This window comes from Lactuca sativa, chromosome 7 (genome assembly GCF_002870075.4).
Source record: "Lactuca sativa cultivar Salinas chromosome 7, Lsat_Salinas_v11, whole genome shotgun sequence".
NCBI lineage: Eukaryota > Viridiplantae > Streptophyta > Magnoliopsida > Asterales > Asteraceae > Lactuca > Lactuca sativa.
In genome coordinates, this window is record NC_056629.2 from 26,303,216 (window position 1) to 26,330,154 (window position 26,939).

A 26,939-nucleotide genomic window follows, 5' to 3' on the forward strand; every position below is an offset into this window, starting at 1 on the left:
ATCTTGATATGCCCCTCAAGTTTGTGACTGGAATACCGAGGATCACAAACAAGGTGCGAATAACCATGCAAATGTACTTGGTGCCCCCAATGTTATAGTCACCTAATCCATGTGCCGGTTAGCCACACACACTCTATTGATCTATGACAAACATCAAGTCACCCTTTGCCACCTTTGCTAGACCCAAATTAGTGTGTTGGTTAACCACACATGCTCTACTAACGTCTTGGCAAGGGTACAAAGTGTAATTTCATGGAATAGCATCAAATTCACATTTTTCCTAAAATAACTAAGATTGAGAATTTTATAAAAACATTTAGTTACTTTATTGATCATTATACATTTAATGAGGAATAATTTATTTGTATAAACGATGTATATAGGCTCATGTATTCCCCGCTCCACCCCCCCCCCCCCCCCATACACACAGACAAAATAGAAAATATTAAAAGGGGCCATTAGCACTCACCCTTGAAGCGTGAGTTCGATTTGTACGAAATCTGTTTATTTGAGAAATGTGTTGTGATAAACAACAAAGCCAAAATTCTTCACCTCCGAAATAATTTTGGTTCCGTTTCGTAACGAATTTAAACTATGAGAGGCTGTTTCGTAATTTAATTAATCAAAATAGGAGTGCTTTGGTTAAAATAAATAAAAGGAGGGTCTGAAATGGTTTAAATTGAATTAATGTTTGAGTCTTGGACTGATATTGTTAAGAAATCTCCATGGGAGGGGTTATTTTGTTTTAAATAAACCTAAGTTGGTGGAAAAGGGTTTATTTAAAATGACTGTTTAGCAGGGGGGGTTTATTGGTCATTTTCTCAAAGTTTAAAGGAATTAGGGGTTTTTGTGCCCCGTTCGTCATTTGACTGATCGATCGGACAAAGGGGAAATGAACGAAAGCAGACGAACGGAGAGAGGGAAGCACGAAGGCTTGCAGGCTTGATGTTTCATCGATCGGTCGCGAGAAGGATCGTCTCCGAGGGTCGATGAGGCCGAAGGGACGGAAGGGTGAAGCAGCGAGGCTGATGTGGAGTTGGCGAAAGGAAGTGGAAATGAGGTGGAAGAGAACAATGCGAGGGGAGATGCGAGGGACAAAGGAGGTCCGATGGGAGTCCGGTCGACAACAATACGTCGCAGGTGAGGGCTTCGGTGGGTTTTGCTCGACCGGAGGAGGTGTGGGATGCGATGGGGAAAACGATCAACAACAGCACCGCAGATGGTAGGATTTGGCAGTGAAGGTTGACGGGAAAGGAGGGATGGAGGGGATAGCCGATCTCCGGCGACTCCCTTCCGCTGTTTCCTCTTCTTTTTGCCGGCAGTGGAGTGGTGCAGCAACAGCAGTGGTCGAAGGGGTTTTGGCTTGGTATTGTTCGATAATCACAGGTTTTCCTTTTTTTTTTTTTTTTTGATAATTCCGATAAAAAATGTTCAAGAGGAATAGAAACATTTTTTGTTTGTTGTTTGACAGGAGAAAGAACGAAGACATCAGTGGGTTTTTTTTTTTTTTTTTTTTGATTTGTTGTGATCGACGAGAAGGGAGGAAAAGAAACGAGGCGGTTCTTGTTTGCAGGGAGTCAGGAGAACAAAAACAAAAGTGTTCTTGACTGGTAATGGAGATGCAGGTAGAAAATAAAGAATCATTAAATTTTCAGTTTAGATTTCCATTGTTGGTGGTTGTTTGTGAATCTAGCATTTGTGATCATTTGTTGATTTTTATCATTGTACATGGTGTAGGTTATGTTTGAGTGTGGTCTTGGTTGAAGGAAGAGTGAGCAAGCTTGAGAAAGGCCTACATATTTCTTTTGTGTGTAATTTTAGATGTTTAAGAATTAATAGCTGTCATTTACGTATAATATGTGTATTTTGTGTGAAATTTGTAAATAATCAATTTTCCCAAGTATTATGTGTATGCATTGATATATTAATTTAATTAGGCATTTAATTTCTGTATTATTGAAAATTAGATGGTAGAGAAAATGATAAAATTTATGTAAAAATAATATGCAATAACATATGGTTGAATATTTGTGTCAAAGTTTATAATTTATGGTATCAAAATGGGTAATGTCACACTTATGACATTTAAAGCGTTACAAAAACAGTTTATTTCGATTTGGGTGTCATTGATCTTGATATTAAATAATTTTTATGAAATGGTGAATGGTAGAGTTTAGTTTAAAGATTTCAAAAATTCAAATGGATAAATTTTTCAAGTTATATAACTTCGGGAAATCATTTTTAAAGATTCGAGTTTAATTAATCCAAAAGTGGCTGGTTTTTTTTTTTTTTTTTTTTTTTTTTTTTTTTTTTTACTTTTATAAAATTTTTTATTAAAATATTTTAAGTATGAAATTAAATAATAGACTATGACAGGAGTTCAAAAACGTTCTCATAATTTCCACCCGAGGTCTGCTAGTCTTTCAACGAATAGAAACAGTTTTGACAGTTTTAAGAAAAACAGTATTATAGTGGTTTTTGATTCTTAAAACGGTCGTATCTTTTGCTTACGAACTCCGTTTTGGACGTTCTTTATATTTTCAGAAACTGAGAACACGTACTACAAGACTAGAGTGTTTGTATTGCTCACAACCACTTAATACGAAATTTCAGTTTTTTAGACGCATTAACTATGTTTGATTTTTTACCAGATTACATATTTGGAAGTAAGATACCATATGATATCTTATAATAGTTGAAATGAACTCATTTATTTTACAAAAGATTCACTAAAACGCAATGAATCAAACTACAAAGAGATTTACTATGAACTTGACCGTTCATAGTCTTTGACCTAAATTTCGGGATGTCACAAAATGGGTCTAAACCTATCTTTCAACAAAGCCCAAAGTCTTATAATAATTGATCTTCAGGTCACTGCCCCGAATTAAGAAGCGACTCAAAACAGGATGTTACGACTCTCCCCCACTTAAATTAGATTTCATCCTCGAAATCATTCCTTACTACCTTTCAGGAACGGGCTAAACGTCGACTCATACACACGACGACCCTCCAATGGTATAATCGAAACCCAAAATTTGCAGAATTCAGATACCCATACGACAAACAAATCCCTTACCTACTCACTTAAACCAATGAAAAATAACCATTGCTACTCAGCCCAAAATCCAGGAATCCAAAACCTTGTCTGACTTTCCGACATATAAAACCATTTTGAAACATAGACAATATGACTACACATCGTCATCCAAACCGAACGAATTCCTTTTGACCTTGAATTATCTTCCTAATACCACTGAAAAATAGAATCCCTTACCATTCATCGCTATTGAAAAGATCTTTCGCAGAAAACAAAGGTGACTCCTATTGTGAGTCTCAACCTAATATCTAAAGATTCACATACTACCAGGCATATCTAGGTGCCCGACCTACCCCACTGAGCATACCTAGGTGCTCAAACCACCCATGTTAGGCATACTGAGCTGCCCAACCTACCCCTGTCAGACACACCGAGGTGTCTGACCTACCCCTACTAGGTATATATGGGTTCCCGACCTAACCTCCAGTTTATCTCAACCGGTTACGGGGACTATTTCACCCCTACCACTACCACATAATAACATATTATAAACATATTGTCAGGCATACATGGGGTGCCCGACCTACCCATGTCAAGCATATCTGGATGCTCGACCTACCCTCCGGTTTAGATCAACCGACTACGGGGTCTAACGTAGCCCTCCTACCACTATCACACAACATCATAGCATACTAGCACATAAATCATAACAGATAGTGGCATACCAGACAATTATCACAAAGAAAATCATCTCTTCTATAATCAACTACTAGTGGGTCGACATTGGTGCCTTCGACCCACTTCTATTGGAAGGTAACTCACCTCATACTGCTGAAGTCCACTGCAAGAGTTCCTTAGCTGCTGCCCTGGAAACTCCTCGAGCTATCAATACCCAAAACATCACACAATTAGCAATTGGGTTTTAAACCATTATCCAAAACCCTTACTTGGGGTGAAATGACCGTTTCACCCCCCGACCCATCGAGTTACATACTATATAATCCATGAAAGCCTATTAATGGCCCGATTTTCCAAATTGGGCCCAAACCCTTACATGGGACTCCCCTTTAGAGTCTATTATGTACTTCATAACACTCCAAGGGTCAACCTTGGTTAAAGTCAACGTCAAAGTAAACATTCTGGTCAAAGTCAACATCCTAGCTCGACTCAACTCGTAGAGTTCACCACTTCAACTTGCTGAGTTCCAAAATCATAAATCCCCGAAATCGCGTCCAACTCATCAAGTTCTCCTCTAACTCGTTGAGTTCTTTCCTATAACAGGATCGAGATTTTTCCATACAACTCATTGAGTCCTTCCTTGAACTCTTCGAGTTCTTCATTCTTCAGAACTCAGAAAACCTTGTCCAACTCAATAAGTCATCTTCTAGACTCTTCGAGTTGCTCAGAAATCCGAAAGGTCAGGGAACCACGATCCAACTCGTTGAGTTGGATGATCAACTCGTCGAGTCCCCTTAGTCTTAATCTATTCAGTCACTTTCCATTGAGTCCAACACTTCCAAACCATAAATCTGGTCCCCTAAGGCTAGAATATCATGTAAATTTTCTAATTTTACGCCATGCATGGTGTCAAGAAGCTAAAAACACCAAAACTAAGCTCCAAAAGTGGTCTATGGCATAGGGAAGGGCCAAGACTTTATAAAGTTGGAAATTTTCAGTCTCATGAGGCCACGAACGTCTAGATCTGAAGTCATGACCTCAAAGCATGCTCAAATCCAAGAATGGTTTCAAAAACAAGCTACTAAAAGCCCTAAACTCCTCCATGAAGAGATCTAGCCAATGAATAGTCAAGGTATAGACTTTATACCTTAATATGGCTGGCTTAACAGAGAAATCCCTCGATCTAAAGCTTCTTCCTGATATGTAATTAAATCAAAATTTATTCGCTTTTGCGTAGAAACTCGACGAGTTGGAGGCCCCAAACTCGTCGAGTTTCTGCTACCTTGACAACTCCTCGAGCTACCAATACCCTAAACATCACCCAATTAGCAATTGGGTCTCAAACCATGATCCAAAACCCTTACGTGGGGTGAAATGACCGTTTCACCCCGACCCATCGAGGTACATACTATATAATCCATGAAAGCCCATTAATGGCCCAATTTTCCAAATTGGGCCCAAACCCTTACATGGGACTCCCCATTAGAATCCATTATGTACTACATAACCCTCCAAGGGTCAACCTTGGTCAAAGTCAACGTCAAAGTCGACATTCTGGACAAAGCCAACATCCCGGGTTGACTTAACTCGCCGAGTTGACCACTTCAACTAGCCGAGTTCCAAAATCATAAAACCCCGAAATCACGCCCAAATCATTGAGTTCTCCTCTAACTCGCCGAATCCTTCCTTGAATTCGCCGGGTCCTTCATTCTTCAGAACTCAGAAAACCTTGGCCAACTCACCGAGGCATCTACTAGACTCATCGAGTTGCTCAAAAATCTGAAAGGTCGGGGAACCACGATCTAACTCGCCAAGTTGGATGAACAACTCGTCGAGTCCGCTTAGTCTTAATCCATTCAGTCACTTTCCATCGAGTCCAACACTTCCAAACCATATATCTGGTACCCTAAGGCCGGAATATCACGTAAAATTGCTAACTTTACGTCCATGCATGGTGTGAAGAAGCTAAAAAAACCAAAATTGGGCTCCAAAAGAGGTCTAGGGCATGGGTAAGGGCCAACAATTGATAAATCTGGCAACTTTCAGTCTTATGAGGCCACGAAGGTCTAGATCTGAAGTCATGACCTCAAAGCATGCTCAAATCCAAGAATGGTTTCAAAACAAGTTACTAAAAGCCCTAAACTCCTCCATGAAGAGATCTAGCAAATGAATAGTAAAGGTATAGAATTTATACCTTAATATGGTTGCCTTAACAGATAAACCCCCGGATCCAAAGCTTATTCCTTCAACCAAGCACCTCCAACTTCAACTCCTTCAAGAAAATACCAAAGACTCACTCTCTTTTCACTCCTACACACTCAAGAAGGCTCAAGCTCACGAATTAGGGTTTTGCTGGACTGAGGGGGCGATGAGGGAGGCCACAATGAGGCATTAAGGTCCTTAAATAGGGTATAAAACCATGAAATTAGGGTTTCATTTCTGCCAGCCTACTCGTCGAGTAGACTTTACAACCTGCGTCCAATTCCTTTCCTACTCGATGAGTTTGGGGCCTCCAACTCGTCGAGTTTCTACGCAGAAGTGAATAAATTTTGATTAAATTATATATCAGGAACCGGGCGTTACAACAAACCCTTCAGGCTGATTCATATAAATCTGTTCATCTAGTTCACCATACAAGAAAGCAGTTTTCACACCCATTTTGTGTATTACCAAATTGTGAATGGCTGCAATTGCTACCAATGTACGAATTGAAGTAATTCTTGTAACAGGTGAGTAGTTATCAAAGAATTCTTGACTTTCCTTTTGACGATGACCTTTAACTACTAAACGAGCTTTGTACTTTTCAATGGTACCATCAGGTCTAAACTTCTTCTTGAATATCCATTTGTGCCCAATTGGCTTTTGCCCAGGTGGAAAATCTACCAATTTCCATGTGTTATTGTGCAAAATGGAATCAATATCACTTTTGATGGCCTTTTTCCAATAAGGAGCTTCAAAAGAATCTATAGCATCCTAATAAGTTTGTGGTTCTTTATTCATTACATAGGTCATGTAATCAGGTCCAAAATCTTTATCTATTTTGCCCAATTTGCTTCTTCTAGGTTCTAAGTTCTCTTCTTGAACCTTTGAAGAACTCTCTTCATTTGACTATAAACTTCTGTCAAGAATGAGTTCATTCAGTCCATCATCTAGAAGTCTTTTCGTAGAGCAGGTAACCTCTTTCCCTTTGTCCTTGAAACGAAAAATATTCTTAAAGAATTCAACCTCTAATGATTCCATGATTGTTTGATTATGGATATCATCAACATGTGATTATACACTAGAAGCCTATAGGCTTTACTATTCATGGCAGGGCCAAGACAGATGCAATCTATAGTTTTTGGTCCAAGTTTAGTCCTCTTAGGAAGAGGTGCTTGTACCTTAGCAAGGCAACCCCACACTTTCATCCTTTTGTAAAAGGGTAATCTCCCTTTCCACAAATAATAAGGTGATTTATCACTCTTTTTATGAGGAATTTTATTAGTTATTGAATTTGCTGCAGGACATGCTTCTCCCCACAAATTATGTGGTGCTACAGAAGTAATTAACATTGAATTAGTCATGTTTTTCAATGTTCTATTCTTTTTTCTGCCACTCCATTTTTTTGAGGAGTATATGGAGCAGTTGTTTGATGTATAATACCATTTAAAGAACAAAATTCATTAAACTCTTTATATTCATATTCTCCTCCACGACCAGACCTTAGAATTTTGATCTTTTTGTCAAGTTGATTTTCAACTCCAGCCTTATAATTTTTAAAAGAATTCCATGCTTCATCCTTGGTATTTAACAAATAAATATAGCAATACTTGCGGCAATCATCAATAAAGGAAATATAATAATTCTTTCCCCCTCTTGTAGGTGTTGCTCTAAAATCACATAAATCAGAGAGGATTAAGCCAAGTATTTCATTAGATCTTTCAACTGATTTCTAAGGATGTTGTGAGAATTTTGATTCTACACAAACTTCACATTTTATGTATTTATCTAATGAATATTTTGATAACATGCCAAGTTTTGACATTCTTTGAATAGAACGAAAATTGAGACGTCCCAATCAAGAATGCCACAAAATTGAAGGATCAGTTATATACATAGAAGATGGGCTAGTAGTGCCCATTATTGCATTAGCATTAATATTGGTTACATCATTGTTTGGTGTTTTAACACCATATTACAAACGTAAGACACTGACTTTGAAGAAACCCTCATTAAGATATCCCTTTCCAATATACATCCCACCCTTGGTGAGAACAAACTTATCAGACACAAATACAAGTTTGAATCCCTTTCTACTAAGAATAGGACCATAAATCAGATTCTTAGTAATTTCAGGAACATGCAAGACATCACTTAAAACAAGTTCTTTTTCAGAAGTCATTTGTAGCTTCACTTTTCCCTTTCCTTCAATTTTTGCAGTAGATCCATTCCCATAAACATTGGTTCAGAATCAAAGACTTTACGCTATGTAGAGAACATGGTTTAGGAGTTGAAAATGTGCCTTGTGGCTCCCGTATCAATCCAGCAATCTACATAATTGCTAACCATGTTGGTTTCAATCACAACAACAAACTGATTTGTATTCAACCATGTTGGTTTGACCAGAAGTTCCTCCACTATAGTTACCACCATTTTTCCAATGTTCCCTCCGTTGTTTCCTCCTTGACCCCTCTTGAATTAGTAATCTTTGGCCTTGTGTCCAGTTTTACTACAAACATAGCATGGACCAGAATTCTTCTTGTTTAGGCCATGATTTTTGCCATCTTTGGAAAAGTTTTTGGAGCCTTGCTTCGCTTTCTTGTTGTTACGCTTAGTCCTTGAAATACTTGCTTCTCCAACAAAGTTTTCACTTGGTTCCAAGGAATTTGCATCTACCTTCTCATTCAATCTATTATCTTCTTCCACGCGAATTCTCAACACAAGTTGCTCAAAACTCATGTCATCAGTTAATTGCTTAAGATATAGTTTGAAATTCTTCCCTGAAGGAGGAAGTTTTTAAATAATTGAACCAACAAAAAAATAGATTTAATTCTCATACCTTCAACTTCAAGATCATGTGCAATAACTTGAATTTCCTCCACTTGTTTGAGGACGGTTTTGGTATCCACCATCTTGAAATTCATGAACTTTCCAATCACGAATTTCTTGGAACATGTCACTTCTGTTTTGTACTTCTTTTTCAATGATTCCTATATCTCCTTTGCAGTAGTCATGATAGAGTAGATATCATAGATGGTATCATCCAGGACATTCAGAATATAATTTTTGTAATTATACTCATTTGTGTTCCAAGTTTCCACAGCCCTTTGATGTTCTGCCAATTGGGTTGTAATGGGTGGTGTTGTTCCTTCTATAGTGGTTACACTAGTAAGAGGAGGAGGAGAATCATCAGTGAGAACATTGGAAACATGAAGAGTTGTTAAATAAAACAACATCTTCTATTGCCATCTCTAAAAATCTAAGCCTTTGAATTTATCAAACTTTTCCACATGTGTTTTGATGATGAATTGTTGATCCATTCTTTCACTTTTTGAATTATGTCTTAGATTAGTATTATAAAGGTAATCAAATATGAAATTAGACAAACAGAAACATAATTAAATCGAATTTATATATATCTAAGATTCACAAATTAGAAAACATACTTGAATGTTGATGTATACAATAGAAAATAGAAACTCAAAATTGTAGATTGAGGTATGCAATTGCAGTGTCCTAAGATAGAAATTTCCTAGGTAGGGATTTGTCTAGAGGATACAACAATCTGATCAAGATTGAATCTTGATCTTGACGAAATTTCTTCATGCTTCCTTGATTTCCCAGAAAAACGAGAGCGAAAGAAAGTGGTGTTATTGTGTATCTGATTCAACCCTTTTAATTTGTCACTTGATCATCTTTTTATTGTCTGTCAAATAGCAGTTAATAACTACCAACCATCATACATGTTACAAAACCGAAATTAACTGCCTAATTAACTTCCACTCAGTTAATCAACAATTAACAAATTTTTAATTAAAACATCAATTTCAAAATTTGTATATATAAAAACTTAATTAATTAGTCAAGAAGAGCCCAAAGGCCCATGGCCATCTTTTGAGCATTAATTATATTTAATAAAAAACCTAATCCAAGACTAATTTGATAGCCTAATACTACCATTCTAGCCCAAATTCCTTTTTGTCTTATTTTATCCATTTAAGAAAAAGTGGAGACAAAGGTTTAGAAAGCTAGTCAAGGTTTTTTCTTTCTCCAACGTGGGATAATACTTTTCTGCTATAAGCAAAGTTCCAAAAATAAGCTATAACAGTTTATCATCTTTACGAAAATTATTAAAAATGTGTTAATTACATTAATCAAGTATTTTTCATTTTTGTTTAATTTGTTTTTTCATTTTTTGGTTAATTTGTTTTTCATTATTGAAGGAAATGTTTTTATTAGTAATAGCTAGCTAATTTTTAGAAAAACAAATAAGAAAATGGTCGTATCCTTATTTGGAAACAAAGATAAAAAAAGATCAACAGTTTGCAAGGTTTCGTAACAATATTTTTATCATCTAAAAAATTGCTTTCTGAAAATAGAAGAGCAGTATAATCTCAAGGGTTAGCAAAAAATGCAAGCATTAGATAGAGAGCTGAACCATTCCACCAAATAATTTTGACCTTTCGACGCTTGTTCTTAATCCACACAAAGGAAGAAAAGCCTCGTTTCATATGATCTTGATACACCAAAGAGAAGTCAAGATTTGATTGTTTAGGGATTTAGCCACTCGAAGAGAGATCTTAAGTTCTTTCATGTATGAAAAATGCTTGTGGATACTAAAAAAATCAAGAAGTTGAAGATCGCACCACTTCCAAACTTTGCTCTAAAGATCCTTCGCTAGAGAACATTTGAAAATCAAATGGGCCAAGGACTCAATACAAAAATTTTATAGAAGGTAATGGGAGTAGTACACATCGATACATTTTCTTACAAGATTATATTTTGTTGGAAGTATATTATGCTACATTTACAATCTTAAAATACTCACTATAGTAGACATCATCCCATTGTCCTACACCATATGTTACAACCCACTAATAGATAAAGTAAAAACATGCCATATTTGGTTTATTTCCAGTCAAGTACTCTTTTAGAATTTTATCTTTGATATTTGTAGTTGGGCAATGGTTAATGGTGTGCACTAGCGAAAATCTAAGTATTTGTTTTTCGAAAATTTGATTTTTTTTCCACATAAAATTCTTTAAAGTTTTGTGTTGATTTCTTGTGTGCTTACATTTTTCTATTAATGTATCATGGGTTACAATCATATAAATAGATGGTTTATGAATATGAAGGTCAATGTTGGTAAAACTAAGATACATCATACACCATTTAACGAGTAGAACGATGAGGTTATTCCACACCAGAACGTTTGAATATGGGTGGACGTACCTCAATGTATTAGGGAGGAGGGAATCCTTCCCTTTCAACCCACTCAACCCACCGCCACATCAGCTTTTTTTTGTATCTTTCTCTTCTATCTTTCTCAACCCACGACACATGGAAACCCTATCTTTCTCAACCTACTCAACCTATTTGCCACATTATTATTTTTTATTTAATTAAATTAGAAAATATAAAAAATAAAAAATAACATTTTTTTCTTTAAAAAAACTTTTGTTAATTTAAAAAAAATCTAAAATATTTAAAAAAATCATGCATTAAAAATATGAAATGTGTACAAAATTATATAACCTAAAAACAAAACAAAACAAAAAAAAAAAAGACGAATCACGTGAATCACATGCACGCTTTTAATATTTATATGCAAATTATTATCAAGGTCTCAATTTGTTTGTTTTGAAATTAATTACATTGCTGAGTGTGTAAAGAAGAGAAGAAAGAGAATTTAGAAAGAGATAGAAGATGCAACAGCGGTTTGTAAAGCCCACACAAAAGCTCCAAAAATGAACCCGCACATGTCACGGAAGCATAACTTGGAGGTACCCACGGTACCTCCCCCAAAAAACCAATGGTTCCGTGCTCCCTTATGTAGTAATTAAGTGCCATAATCCATGTCACAATGTAAGAAATTGCAATGGTCAAGGATGTATGAGTGAATGTTTAGTGGGTAAGGAGTGCAGGATGGAACGGGGAAGGAAAAAAGGAAAACATAATGCATGAGAAAGTAAAAACATATTTTTTAATTGGGAAGGTATTTTAGCTTGTGTTGGTTAATCTAATTATTTACTTAGCTTATGTAATATACGAGACTTTATAACTAGTATGAAATGGGGGTAGTCATAAATGTATTTGGGGACACTAATATGTTATGTTTGTCACCTATTTTGGTTGTTATTTTGATTAATATAACACCCCATTTTTGTATGTGTCTATTGTGTTACGAAATGTGCAAAACATTGGCAATCATTATGGTTGGTTAATACAAAACAAATATACACATCTATTTTAATGTTACACATATGTTTACATTGTACATAACCATTTCAATGATCAAAAGCATTTCATAGTACACCAGGTTTCAATGAATAAAACCATTTTATAAAATATGTTGTGGTAAGAGAAATCAAATAAAAAAACCACACATATTTTCATTAAACCATATGAGTATATCCAAAATACTATCCAACCCATACCAAACGTACAAACCATAACTTAATACCTAAAAGAACAAAAACATAATACCAACAACTAATAAGAACAATATCACATCTTCATTAAAAATGAAAAATAAGAAAAACAGAGCTTGCAAACAATATCACCATGTGCATGTTTTCTTATGAAATAGCTTGAAGCACAATATCTTAGATCACATTTATTAACCTTCAAACCAACCAATAGAAGTGCACATGGAGTTGGTCTTTAAACATCCCTAGAAACATCACCAATAGACGTGCACATGGAGTTGGTCTTTAAACATCCCTAGAAACATCCAACAAGGATTATTGTTGGTTTAAAAGTTAAGGATGATCACATGTCGTTAATAACTATAAATGAATAATATTTTCGTGGAGTGGAAAACGGTGAATAAAATACATGAAAGGTTAAAGGATGGAGAATGACTCACACACTTTAATATATACTAGCCGTTTACCCGCGCAAAGCGGCGGACGACAAATAGTTTGTTTCGACAATTAATTTCTTTTCGATGGAGAATGATTATTTTCAATTCAATCATTAGTTTGTTTTAGGAAACATGTCATATTAAAAATAAAGAAAAATCATGAAATGATCAAATTATAGGGTGTTAAGTATTTATTTGGATGAAAAAGATCTGGTCAAAACCTTGGAAGAGAGGATTTATAGGAGTTTGTTTAAATTTTAATATTATTTTATTAGTGATTAGTTGTACAATTAGCTTAATGATTTGGACGTCTTAAAAAAATATTATTATTTTATTCAATCTAATTTTAGAAATAGTGGGATTTGTTTTATAAGATAGTAAAGATATATATATATATATATATATATATATATATATATATATATATATATATATATATATATATATATATATATATATATATAGGGTTAGGATTAAATGTAAACTACAAATATTGTGTGAACGTATGATAACTTTTTGCCCATTGGATTAAATGAACAGATGATGTTGATTGATGATACATGTTATTAACATGGGATAACAATTATTATATAATTACACATAATTAAATGAAACAATATATTAGTTAAATTGTTTACAATTTAATTAGGAAATGGCAAATTATCATGATACATATTACACTTTAATTTTATCAAAACAATTTTGTTTGTAATTATCACAAAAAATATTGACTTAAAAAAACTCATGTTTCGTTCTTCATTATTTATAATGAACAAAGAAAAAAAAATGCATTCTTTTAAAATGAATATATTCTTGTTTAATATAGATTTACAATATAAGTTTATGTATTCCTTGTAAACTTGTAGAGCATTCTTTTAGAATCTAATGTTTCCCATAACAAGAACTTGTAGTTAGAGGCAAAGAAACACATATTCTTAAAGAATGTAAAACTATAATTTTTACACAATTCAATTTCCTTTCTTGAATAATAATTTTTTATTGTGTATTACTTCAACATTTCCGATACAATTCAATTTCCATTCTGATTATTCTCATTTTCGAAAATGAGTCATGAATTACGCGTTCATATATGATATTCTTTAAGAAAAACATTTACATTCTTGAAAAAAATATTCTTGAAGAATAAAAATTAAATAAAATTAGATAAAGTTCCTAAAGAATAATATAATATTTTTTAAATAATAAAATATATTCTTAAAGAACAATACATGTCCAGTAGACATTCTTCTTCGGTTTTGATGCATTTTGATAGTAATAACTTGTTCCCATTTTGATGGTGTAGACTTTAATACTTAAAGATACAACATCCCTGTGCAACCAGATGTAGAAAAAATACAGAAAATATTATACGTGAAAAAGGGTTAAGAATAATGAAAAAAAAAACTCAAGATTTCATAATTTGAAACTTTTACATTTAAGTGCATAATTATAAGAATAATGGAAAAGATTTCAAGATACATGTAATAACAATGAAACAAAGAGATAAAAGCATACATATCAAAGAAGATATGCAGAGAAACATTGAAACTCTGGTCTTAAATTTTTAACCAAATTTAATACCGTTGTAATTTGATCTTCCATCGGAGCAGCTACTCACTGAATAATCAGACCTCATCATTCATCTTCAAAATGGATGCAAATCCATAGATAAACATACTAGTTTAAGCATAAATTCAAGTCAATTGGTACAAATAGTGCTACCTAATTCTCAAAGAAAAAAAAGATATAATAGATTAATGTAGAATACATCGAAACATGAATTTCTCATTGCACTAACCATTCATAAGGTTGATGGTTGTTCACCCCATTTTTAAAATATTTCCAAACCCAAGACACCATTCTTTCATATGGGATCTCTTAAAAATACAAATATCCGGATCCAAGATACCACCTAAAAAGGTTAATTTCCAAAATAAAGAAATACATGAACATCTTTTAACCACCTTATTCTAGAGCTCTTGAAAAAAAATCACAACACAAGATCAAACGAAAAAGATTATAAAAGAAAGAAGTTGTGTATGAAATAATGGTTAAGAGAAAAGTCAAACTATCATTCTATTAAATCTATAATCTCCAAGATTTTTATGTTCTTTTTCTTAAATTCTAAGTAGCTTGATATGTATTTAAAATCTCATAACCAACCATTTGACCCACAATTTTACAAACCTTACATAAACGAATATCCATTAACAAACATATTTGTTTAAGTGTTAATTGAAGTCAAATCACTACGAATAAAGCTACCAGATTCTCAAAAGGAAAATAGACAATAGATTAATAGAGAATGCATCTAAACATTGTAAATCATATGAATTTCTTTGTTTTGATCACAAGAATATAAACAGATTTTAGAATATAATTAGATTTTAAAGAAAAAACCTTGACATTAAGATTTTTGAGTCGGTACCTTATTTACTTTTGAGTCGCAATTCAACATCATAAATGAAAAACTAGGGATTCCTTTTTAATTGTGTGTCTCTATTTGTTCGTTCAACACCCACCCAGATAAACCATATGAATATTTTTATTTTGATCACAAAAATTCTAAGAGCAAATTTTAGAATATAATTATTAGATTTAGAAGAAAAAAACTTGACATTAAGATTTTTGAGTTGGTACCTTCTTGAGTTTTGAATCACAGATCGGCATGAGAAACTAAGAACAATGGATTCCCTTCCACTTGTATGTCTGTATGTGTTCGTTCAACCACCCATTCTTCAATCGAGTCTGAATTATTAGGTTGCATGTTTCTTCCCCAATCGATAAACTAGGACCAAGTTCAAAGTAAGAATTGAAGAATAAAATACCGAAAAAGGGCTCAATTTCAATTTAATCGCAAGTGGTCTAGAGCGGATGGTTAGAGGCAACCATGGATTCTAAGCGCTTGGATTGGATTTTGGAAGAACAATAAACGAGTAAATCATATAATTAGGGATTCATTCCATAAATACAAGCTTATAATTTTGTCGTATTAAATTACTTAATTATTGAATTTACCAAAATAACACTATCTAATAATTGGTTTAGAATTCGCCATATATTCACATAATAGATATGAGTTATGTATGAACCTAACTATCTCTTTTTATATATATATATATATATATATATATATATATATATATATATATATATATATATATATATTGGTTATATATATATATATATAATGTGTGTGAGAGAGAGTGTGTGTGTTAGGATAATTTGTAAACTAACAACTATTTTGTGGATGTCTAACTCTGTTTTAACTCCTATTTTAACCAATCATTTTAAAAATGCTTATAAGTGCATGAATGTAACTAACTAATTAAAGTAATTAATTACATTCACTTAATCCCCTTTAATTTAGGTAACAAACATTTACCAAGATTCTAGCCCATAAATCATGAAATTCTTCTTATTTACCTCCGAACTTTACCAATACCTCTGCTCCGTCGAATGCTTTCAGTGAAAGTGGATTTACGTTGCAAAGATATCATATAGAGGCAAATTCGTGATTTCTCATAAAGATATTGGTTTGTTTTTAAGTGGATATTTCTAGTTGATCGTGACATTGGTTGTGGATTACTGGATGCGTTGGGAAATCTATGGTGAAAATTTGAAGGTATATGTCCTTTGCTTAGCAACTCAGTTTTCTTTGAATATGACTTTTCTGTCCGATCATATTTTATGCATATATACATTCTTGGTGAGTTTTCATTATGTCTAACATGATTTTTGGTTTCCAGTAGTTTCTATAGTTATTGCATAGGAAATAAAAAAAAAAAAAAAACCTTTTTAGTCCTTTTTTGGTGTTGATTTTCTAAATCATTGAGATTCCAAGTGGTTTGGATAAAAAGGTTTCAATTGTAATTGTATCGCTCGTGTTTTTCATTAAAGCCTCTTGTAGAAGAATCATAATTTATGTTATTAAATTAATATAAAATTTATTATATATAACTAAATAAATGATTCTTCATACGTGATATGTGTTTACAAAATATTAGTTGTATATGATTACTGTGTATACGTTATATGGGTAAACATATAAATATACATGAATAGTAATAGTTTGATTCTTTAAAATACTGTAAAATTTTATAACATGCTTGTTATAATATACAATGTCACATAAAAATTATATATTTTTTGTATCATATAGCATCTGTTTTGCGGACTAGTTATTTCACAATAAAACAACCATAATATATATATGAAATGTTTATACTAGTTTATTTGTAACGATATGTTACATTGTTAAACCACATTTTTATTCACTAGAATTATTGTATTTTCGCATAAAAGGATAATTTATTTGTATAAACGAAGTATATAGGCACATGTATACCCCCCTCCCCCCCCCCCCCCCCCCCCCCCCAAAAAAAAAATATATATATATATATATATATATATATATATATATATTAAAAGGGGCCATAAGCACTCACCCTTGAAGCGTGAATTTGATTTGTATAGAATCGGTTTATTTGAAAATTTTGTAGTGAGAAACAACAAAGCCAAAATTCTTCCAACTCCGAAATATTTTTAGGACCGTTTTGTTACGAATTTAAACTATCAGATGTTGTTTGGTAATTTAATTAACCAAAATAGGACTGCTTTGGTTAAAATAAATAAAAGGAGGGACTAAAATTGTTTAAATTGAATTAATGTTTGAGTCTTTGACTGATATTGTTAAGAAATCTCCATGGGAGGGGTTATTTTGCTGTAAATAAACCTAAGTTGGTGGAAAAGGGTTTATTTAAAATGAATGTTTAGCAGGGGGGGTTTATTGGTCATTTTCTCAAAGTTTAAAGGAATTAGGGCTTTTTGTGCCCCGTTCGTCATTTGACTGATCGATCGGACAAAGGGGAAATGAACGAAAGCAGACGAACGGAGAGAGGGATGCATGAAGGCTTGCAGGCGTGATGTTTCATCGATCGGTCGCGGGAAGGATCGTCTCCGAGGGTCGATGAGGCCGAAGGGAAGGAAGGGAGAAGCAGCGAGGCTGATGTGGAGTTCGCGAAAGGAAGTGGAAATGAGGTGGAAGAGAACAATGCGAGGGGAGGTGCGAGGGACAAAGGAGGTCCGATGGGAGTCCGGTCGACAACAATACGTCGCAGGTGAGGGCTTCGGTGGGTTTTGCTCGACCGGAGGAGGTGTGGGATGCGATGGGGAAAACGATCAACAACAGCACCGCAGATGGTAGGATTTGGCAGTGAAGGTTGACGGGAAAGGAGGGATGGAGGGGATAGCCGATCTCCGGCGACTCCCTTCCGCTGTTTCCTCTTCTTGTTGCCGGCAGTGGAGTGGTGCAGCAACAGCAGTGATCGCAGGGGTGTTTGGCTTGGTATTGTTCGATAATCACAGGTTTTCCTTTTTTTTTTTTTTTGATAATTCCGATAAAAAATGTTGAAGAGGAATAGGAACATTTTTTGTTTGTTGTTTGACCGGAGAAAGAATGAAGACATCAGTGGTTTTTTTTTTTTTTTTTTTTTTTTTTTTTTTTTTTTTTTTTTTTGTGATCGACGAGAAGGGAGGAAAAGAAACGAGGCGGTTCTTGTTTGCAGGGAGTCAGGAGAACAAAAACAAAAATGTTCTTGACTGTGAATGGAGATTCAGGTAGAAAATAAAAAATCACTAATTTTTCAGTTTAGATTTCCATTGTTGGTGGTTGTTTGTGAATCTAGCATTTGTGATCATTTGTTGATTTTTATCATTGTACATGGTGTGGGTTATGTTTGAGTGAGGTCTTGGTTGAGCTGTTTGAATTGTTTGCTAGATTACATATTTGGAATATTTGGAACTAAGATACCATATGGTATCTTATAATAGTTGAAATAAACTCATTTATTTTACAAAAGACGTACTAAAACTCAATGAATCAAACTACAAAGAGATTTACTGTGAACTTGACCGTTCATAGTCTTTGACCTAAATTTCGGGATGTCACAAAATGGGTCTAAGCCTCTCTTCCAGCAAATCCCAAAGACTTATGATAATTGATCTTCGGATCACTTCCCCGAATTAAGAAACGACTCAGAACAAGGTGTTACAATTCTCCTCCACTTAACTTAGATGTCGACTCATACACACGAATACCCTCTAATGGTTTAATCGAGACCCAAAATTAGCAGAATTCAGATACCTAGACGACAAACGAATCCTTCACCTACTCACTTAAACCAATGAAAAATAACCATTGCTACTCGGCCCAAAATCTAGGAATCTAAAACCTTATCTGACTTTCCGACATATAAAACCATTTTGAAACATAGACAATACGACTACACATCGTCATCCAAACCAAACAAATTCCTTTCGACCTTGAATTATCTTGCTGATACCACTGAAAAATAGAATCCCTAACCATTCATTGCTATTGGAAAGATCTTTCGCAGAAACAAAGGTGACTCCCATCGTGAGTCTCAACCTAATATCCAAAGATTCACATATTCAATCTATCTGAGATCTTCTAATTCCATGGTGACCTCCTACTAAGCTGAGATATAAAATCCTCAATCGCCCATTGACAGTGAAAACCTCACGCCTGGTGATACCATGTGACTCCGCCCAAGAGTCTAATTGGTAAATGCTACCATAGCCTAACCATAACATAGGTTCCATCCGTTAATCACAAAGTCATCCTACTCTGACGTGATCCAACACCCTAATCAAGCCACTTCCTACCGGGTCTCACTCTTACTATCATCACCAAACGGGCGTCGCCCACGGGTCTCACCCAATCTGCACAATTGAATGGGCCTCACCCACGGGTCTCACCCACTCGAGTGTTATACAAGATCAACACCGCCTCAAATCCAACGATCTGCATTCCCACCCAGGAGTGGTCAACCAACAATACTGCCCGACTCGACTCATACGTGCATTAAGATCCTTCAACAGCCCAACAATCACTCTTACACTGGTCTATCTCATCCCGATGAGTGCTAGGACTCCATCGCAGACTTACAACACTTTCCCGACAATCTATCAACCTAGTGAATGTTATGGCTATCCTATAGTCTTATAACACTCTCATAACATCCATGGGCCCAACCCATGGTCTTGCCCTCCATCTACCAAACCATAATCAATCATGAGTCAAACCCGCATATGACTAAACCTCAATCAGGTGATCATGTCATGCTTCGAACCCCAAGCCTTTATCAGACAAGAACAAGCAGAGAGACTCTAACGCAACCCTCAACCTGAACATAATCACATATCCACCAAGCGCAACTAATGATGCACCACCCCTTTTAGCAAAAAGTCATGAGTCCCCAATACTTGCGCAACTCACTCTAAACTATAACAAGAACTGGCTCTCCATTTAACTGGGTTATGGAACTCCTCCTTGTTCCGCACCTAGGATTATTCCCGTTAATCCAAACGATTCCCCCTCACATGGATTCAACTGTGCTTTGCCAACCATGTAATGGATAGGTTTTCGAACCATCTCGCAACCTCACTACTTCGCTATTATTCTCCTGGTCTAGGATTTCCATGACCATACGAGCTAAGGTACCCACACCCCATACCAGATTAAACACCTTGCTAACCAAGCAGGAAAACATTGTTGCTCCCAAGACACCTTCCCTTGATACGATCTCAAATCCTTAAAGCACCTCAGCTGATGACATCTAATTATAAACCCTTAACCGGAATGAATAGATCACCAAAAATCCACTTGCCGAACAACCAATGCACTCAAAATATCGCCAACAGATATAGTTCGAATCCAATTAACAATTACCAGCGACTGAACAAATCCATGCGAATAATGCATCACTCATCGTAAGAGCGATAGGTCATCACTATTCTTACCCCAGTAATGGTGGATATCGGCTCAATCTACCAATCAACCATCAACTTATAACCAACATAAGAGGCATAATCACCTTGAACCCTTACTTTGTTGTCCCAAAAGGGACACCCAACTATCATGAGACCTTTTCTTATAAGCTTCTAATATGAGGACCACACTTACATTCTTGGAAACATGAATTTGGCAGAAACTCACACTGCAATCACGTTCTCACCACCCCTTACACTTCTCAACCAGGAAATATCCCAACCATCTCGAATTCCATTAATCAAATGAACTTACATTGCAACTCCCACTTTCCCACTATGTTGCATCTAACAAATTAATACAGCTGCTGACCCCGACAAGACACTTAGTTCGTTTCCATCCGAGACTCGCAATGATAATGGTCGACACCCTAAGACCAACTCATCCAAGTACACTCCAATCATGACTCTCGGCATGCAAAATGGCATATATCAATCTTCCGATAATAATAACCATACAATTGTAAAGAAACTATGATACTTATGTGGGGACTTAACTAAACCCAACATAACGTCTCAACACCCAATTATATAAGCAAAAGCAATTAAATGCATGGAGGAATACATACTCGTGAGGTTTTTAAGTCTTGACTCTGCCTCTTGGAAGACCGCGGGAGATGGGGTATGAGCCGCTCCACTCAACAAACGTAGGAAACTTATCCTAATATGACCAGGATGATGACAAAGATGACACATTTCTACCTTTAGAGTTCAATCTTGGCAAACATGACCCTTCCGACCGCACCTGTCATATTTGAACTTACAGTGTACAGGCTCGTGGGTCCTTCCACCCTTAGCGAGAATGTTGTGGTGTCGATGGCCTCCATCACTAGGCATGGAAACATCAAGCTACTTAGATGTTGTTAGCAGAGTCGGACCATTAGTTTGCTTCCTCTTTCCCAGTTGCCTCTCCAAACCAAGCTCCCACTCCCGACTCACCCGACAATCCCATCCGTAGCCTGAACGACTTAAATTTGATCCTCGAACTTGGCGACTATCCTGTCAGATATATGACCAGTAATACCAGTCAATTCCTCTTGTATGGTCCGAGAAACCTCAGTGAAAATCCAATTGAGGAATCGATCCCCTTGAAGGTATGATTCATAACCCACATTCGATCCCTCGGAGCAAGAACTAGCAATAGGATATTCCTCCTCAAAGAACTTTGGGGCTCCACGAGCCTTAAACCCCCGATGAGAGATAGTTCAAGTCCCTAACCGTCTTGCTGCAATCTCGGCCTGGAAAGCCCCAAGACACTCAATTAAGAGCTCCATGATCCCTTCCTTGATGGTACGAAACATCGCAGGAGTCGCATCCAAAATACTGCGAGTGATCTCTGACATAACAAACTAGCGTATCCTTTCATCAATCGGCTCAACACTCGAGCCCAAACCTGAACCACAACCTCCTCCACAATTGTTCATCACCGTATTGAAAAGCAACCACACAAATGGTTAGAACATACCCAAAGAATCCTCATCCTCTAGGCTTCCTAGATTCTCCATGACTTTCCTCGATTCGAGTATGGATCCTGTGCTTCCAGCAGTACGGGGCCAATACTACCTTCCACACCTATCCGTACTTTCCTCAACAATTATAAATAATCCTCCAAGTTACCTTCTCAAATCGGTACTCCAAGTACTCGCTAAACAACACATCCATACCCACTAAAACACTTCCTAGGCTCTCCTAGGTTCCTGACCTTGCCCTACCATTAGCTGATGAAGAACTCCCACTAATTCCAGCAAACTAGTTCATGAACACAATCACATGCCACAAAGCTTAGATAATCCTTCGACTAAAATACTCATCCTTACAACGGTTAGACTCAGAAAGAGTTGCACAGTAGGATCACATGAATCACTCTGAGATTATTTAACCTATGCAGCATGTGACTTAACATATTCACTTAATAATTAATTCATATCATGAAGATTCCCACCAAGCACAAAGCAAGCAACATTCCTGCAGTAACACTGAAAGCCACAAGCGAAACAGGGGAAATTTCAAGCTCACTTGCTACCATTAAAGATCCCAGATCTAAGATAACATATAATTCCTCTTTGGCCACAAGACATCGCATATCAGGCCAATCTATCTAACATCAGAAATACATTCTAGCATGGACTTTTAAAAGCTCAACAGACATGCATATAAACGCACGTATCCTAGCATTCTATGTTGCAATCTGGTGCAAGTCCTTAGCCCTAATCTAGCATGCAATTCATATAGAATAACATCATGTATAGGTATTTTGGGAATCACTTACTTGAGCTCGACTGATTACATGCATCACACCCCTTTTTCTTTATGAGACATCTTTTTAGAAAACTAATTTTCTTTTGAAAATATTACCAATTCCTCAGTTTAAGTTTAGACACACTCGAGTGTGTGCCTGAATCCCTCAACCCAAGGCTCTGATACCAAGCTGTAACATCCCAAAAATCATAGGTAAAATTTTTCATTTTTTATTCAACCCAGAACCATCAAATAACATGTCAAACCATCCAAACGTATGCCATATTAAAATAGTTATTAGAGTATAATTTCCAAAATGATAAAAGCATGGAAAACATGGGTGGATGCATTGTGATCAAGTCGGTCTCTTCGTTTTTGAACTGGATGTACCTGAAACATACACTTAAACCGTAAGCACAAAGCTTAGTGAGTTCCTTAAATACCACATGCCATACATCATACATACATATCATAGAAAAACATGCACGAGTCTATTTCACCCATGAGTCCCTTCTGACTTTCAGAGCCCTTCTGACTCCTTGAGTCCCTTCCGACTCCTTGAGTCCCATCCAACTCCTTGGGTCCCTTCAGAATCCTATGGTGTCTTTCAACCAGTACGGGTCTATTTCACCCCTACAGCTAAGCATACAGTCATACCAACAAGAGTCACAAAGACAACAAGCTGATACATACATATTAATAAGTATCACAAGGACCACTACTATCCAACAACATAATATAGTGGGCCGAAATTAGTGCCTTCGACCCACACGTACAGTGAGGAAACTCACCTCAATCTAAAGACAGACGAACCACACCCTTGGGCTGCTGCTACCACAACTCCTCACACTGAACACTCCAAATTAACCCTAATAAATAATCAAGGTAATAACCCATGAAAGGTCCAGATTACCATCTAACATGCTAAGGGGTAAAAGATCATTTTACCCTTCCCTTAATGGGCCCCTCAACCCATGGACCAAGCCCAAAAGACCTAAGGCCTGACAATGGCCAAAAAGACTTAAAGTCCAAGAAGGTTCCTAGTGAGTACGCTAAGCGTACCACCAAATTACCCATGGCGTATGGCTTACATAACAAAGGAAAATCGGGGCTCAAACGTGTTATGATGGGCGTACGCCTTTGTACGCCCCGCATACTCCTTAGAAAGCCAAAACTCATATTTAGCACTTAATGCTTAAGTCCAAGCGTCTAAAACACAGATCTAGCTCAAGGAAAACGTCCTAAATGATAAAGTCATCAACTTGATTCCTTCGCATGGCTCAAAGGGGACCAACATGCATTTCTAACACTCTAACTTCATATTAAGACCGTTAACTCATGCATGTTGGAGATTAAGCCATCAAGATGCCATTTTTATGATTCCACGACTCTAGAAATACCAAGAAATGACCAAAACAAGTTCTGGAGTAACTTTTACTCACAAGAACCATACCAAGGGACCAAAACATACCAAATATAATCCCAAATCTAGATCTAAGCTAAGGATTCATAAAGTTTGAAGCTTTATACCTTCAGAAGCTTTGCCACGGTGAAGAGAGTGTTGGATCTTTAAGCTCCAAGAAAACTAATCCTCCTCCAATGAGCTCTTCTTCTTCAAGATTCACCCACAAACACTAAAACATACACACAAGGTTTAGTTTCTCTAAAAACGGATTAGGGTTTTGAGATAATTCTTTGGGGACCATGGAGGCTGGAAAAGGAGAGATACCTTGGGATACAAGGTACTTAAATAGGGTCCAAACCCTAAAATTTAGAGTTTGCATTATGTATAATTATGCCCCGCATAATATATGCATGCCCAACGTACTGGGGTGAATCATTGCGATCACTTAAGCCTAGTACGCCCGACATACAACCTTGTACACCCAGAGTACTAGCCAACCCCCTTTCCCATTCTAACTTCCGATGTAGCACTTGGTTCCTGGTACGTAAAATTTATCTAACTATTTTGCATTTTTGGACTTGGACTCGGCGAGTTGTAGGCCCGAATCGTCGAGTAGAGATGGGTTTGGGAGCACGTTTAAGTTGGCGACTCGGCGAGTCCACATTCTGGACTTGGTGAGTCCCCGCTGTCTGATGAAACCCTAAATTTCAAGGGTTTGCACCCTATTTAAACCAACCTTATGCGCCCCAACCTCGCCCTCTTCACCCTCAGAGCTCCCAACATCGTCCAAACCCTTATTCCTTGTGAGATTGAAGTGTTTTGGTGTGTTTCTTGAAGATTTTGAGAGAAAAGAAGAGTAGATCAAGAAGAGAAGAAGGAGGCCCGACATCCTTGTGTTATCTCAGTGATTTCCTTGAGGTATAACTCAATTTCCCTCTGTTTTCATGCTTATATTCCTTTGTAGCTCCATTAAAGTCCTTTTTGGGCCATTTCGAAGCTTGATTTCGAATTAGGGTTTGTAATAAGTTGATTAACCCTTAGATCTAGGCATGATTGAGCTCCAGGAGCTCAGATCTACTGCCTTTATGGAGCCATATTGCATGAAAGCCCTAGATCTACTCTTTTAGTGCATTTTGAGCCCTAAAACCTTCATTGGTGTTTATTTACACGTAAATTTGGAAACTTTACGTGTTAATCAAGCCCTAGAAACCCAGATCTATGTATGGAATGAGCTGGATTCAAGCAAAATCGAGTATATAGTATTTGCATGTGAAAGACTCGGCGAGTCGTTCATCGGACTCGATAAGTCGAGTCGCGAGTCCCCGAGTTTTCCCCTTTTTGTGTTTGCGGAGTGGAATAGTGAGTCATGGGGTGTGACTCGGTGAGTCGGAAGCCAGACTCACCCATGAAGGAACTCGGCGAGTTAATGCCCTGACTCGGCGAGTTCAAGGAAATCTTCTTGCCTCAAGAACAGACTCGGCGAGTTGTTCATACAACTCGACGAGTCTCAGCATAGCATGTTCTTCGAATGAAGATGAACTCGACGAGTTGTTCATACAACTCGGCGAGTAGGATGAAGGACTACTGGACCTTGGATTAGAAGGAAAACTCGTCGAGTCAATGCCTAACTCGACGAGTAGAGACGGGGTTATGGTCAGACAAAGGGATAGGGACTCGGCGAGTTGGCAGGCCAACTCGGCGAGTCGGGTCAACTGGAAGTTGACTTTGACTTTGACTCTTGGCTTGGTTAGGGGTAAATGGTCATTTTACCCTGAGGTCGATTAGCAGTATTTGACTGGGTGTTTTGTGGGGATTTTAGCCGGAGGACTTCTAGGACAGCAGCAGCAGAAGACGTCAGTTCCCACGCAGATCAGCAGCTACTTTGAGGTGAGTTGCCTTCTAGTAGCGGTGGGTCTACGGCCACAATGCCGGCCCACCAGTAGGAGTTGTATGTTAGATGATTGTCTTTGTGATATCATCTAGGTTTGCTACTACCTGATATGTTATATGCTGGCATGATATGTATATGTGATAGTAGTAGAGTTCGGTTGTTAGGACCGAAGGGTAGGTCAGACACCCCATATATGTCTGACAGTATGTGATGATATGTTTATATGCTGACATGATATGTTATATGTGATAGTGGTAGTAGGAGGGGAATAGTCCCCAAGTTCGGTCGTTAGGACCGAAGGGTAGATCAAACACCCCATATATGTCTGATAATATGTTATGTTATGATATATGTGCTAGTAGCAGTAGGGGTGAAATAGTCCCCGAGGATCGGTTGTTAGGACCGATGGGTAGTCAGCACCCCAGAACGGCTTGACACGGGTAGGTCGGCACCCCAAAATGGTTGTACCGGGTAGGTCGGGCACCCCAGAATTGCCCGACAGTATGTATGATATGTGGTAAGATGGGGGAACTCACTAAGCTTCGTGCTTACAGTTTTCACTAAGCTTCGTGCATGTTATCTTTGATTATGCCTAGCAATAGATACAAGCCATGGAAACACCACCTCATTGAAAAATTACAAGTGATAACAATTAGTTTTTATTGTTTATAATAGTTAACTTTTAATTTTTTACTTTGTATTTTGGCTTTTATGGTTTATAGTAATTTACTTATTGGAATCATATTATGGTTAGTTATTTTATTTTGTAACC

At 36.6% G+C, this 26,939-nt stretch overlaps 2 long non-coding RNA genes across 2 annotated transcripts; one reads left to right on the plus strand and one right to left on the minus strand.

The window, feature by feature from the left end:
• The first annotated feature begins 875 nt into the window (after positions 1-875).
• LOC111907535 (uncharacterized) lies at positions 876-1,900 on the plus strand. The gene is made up of 3 exons (XR_002855592.3): positions 876-1,386; positions 1,472-1,625; positions 1,738-1,900. It is a non-coding gene; the product is annotated as an uncharacterized LOC111907535 (long non-coding RNA).
• A 12,274-nt stretch (positions 1,901-14,174) lies between these two features.
• Positions 14,175-15,794, minus strand: LOC122195062 (uncharacterized). The gene is made up of 2 exons (XR_006184999.2): positions 15,423-15,794; positions 14,175-14,694 (listed from the first exon to the last, which is right to left on the minus strand). It is a non-coding gene; the product is annotated as an uncharacterized LOC122195062 (long non-coding RNA).
• Between the last annotated feature and the right edge of the window lie 11,145 nt (positions 15,795-26,939).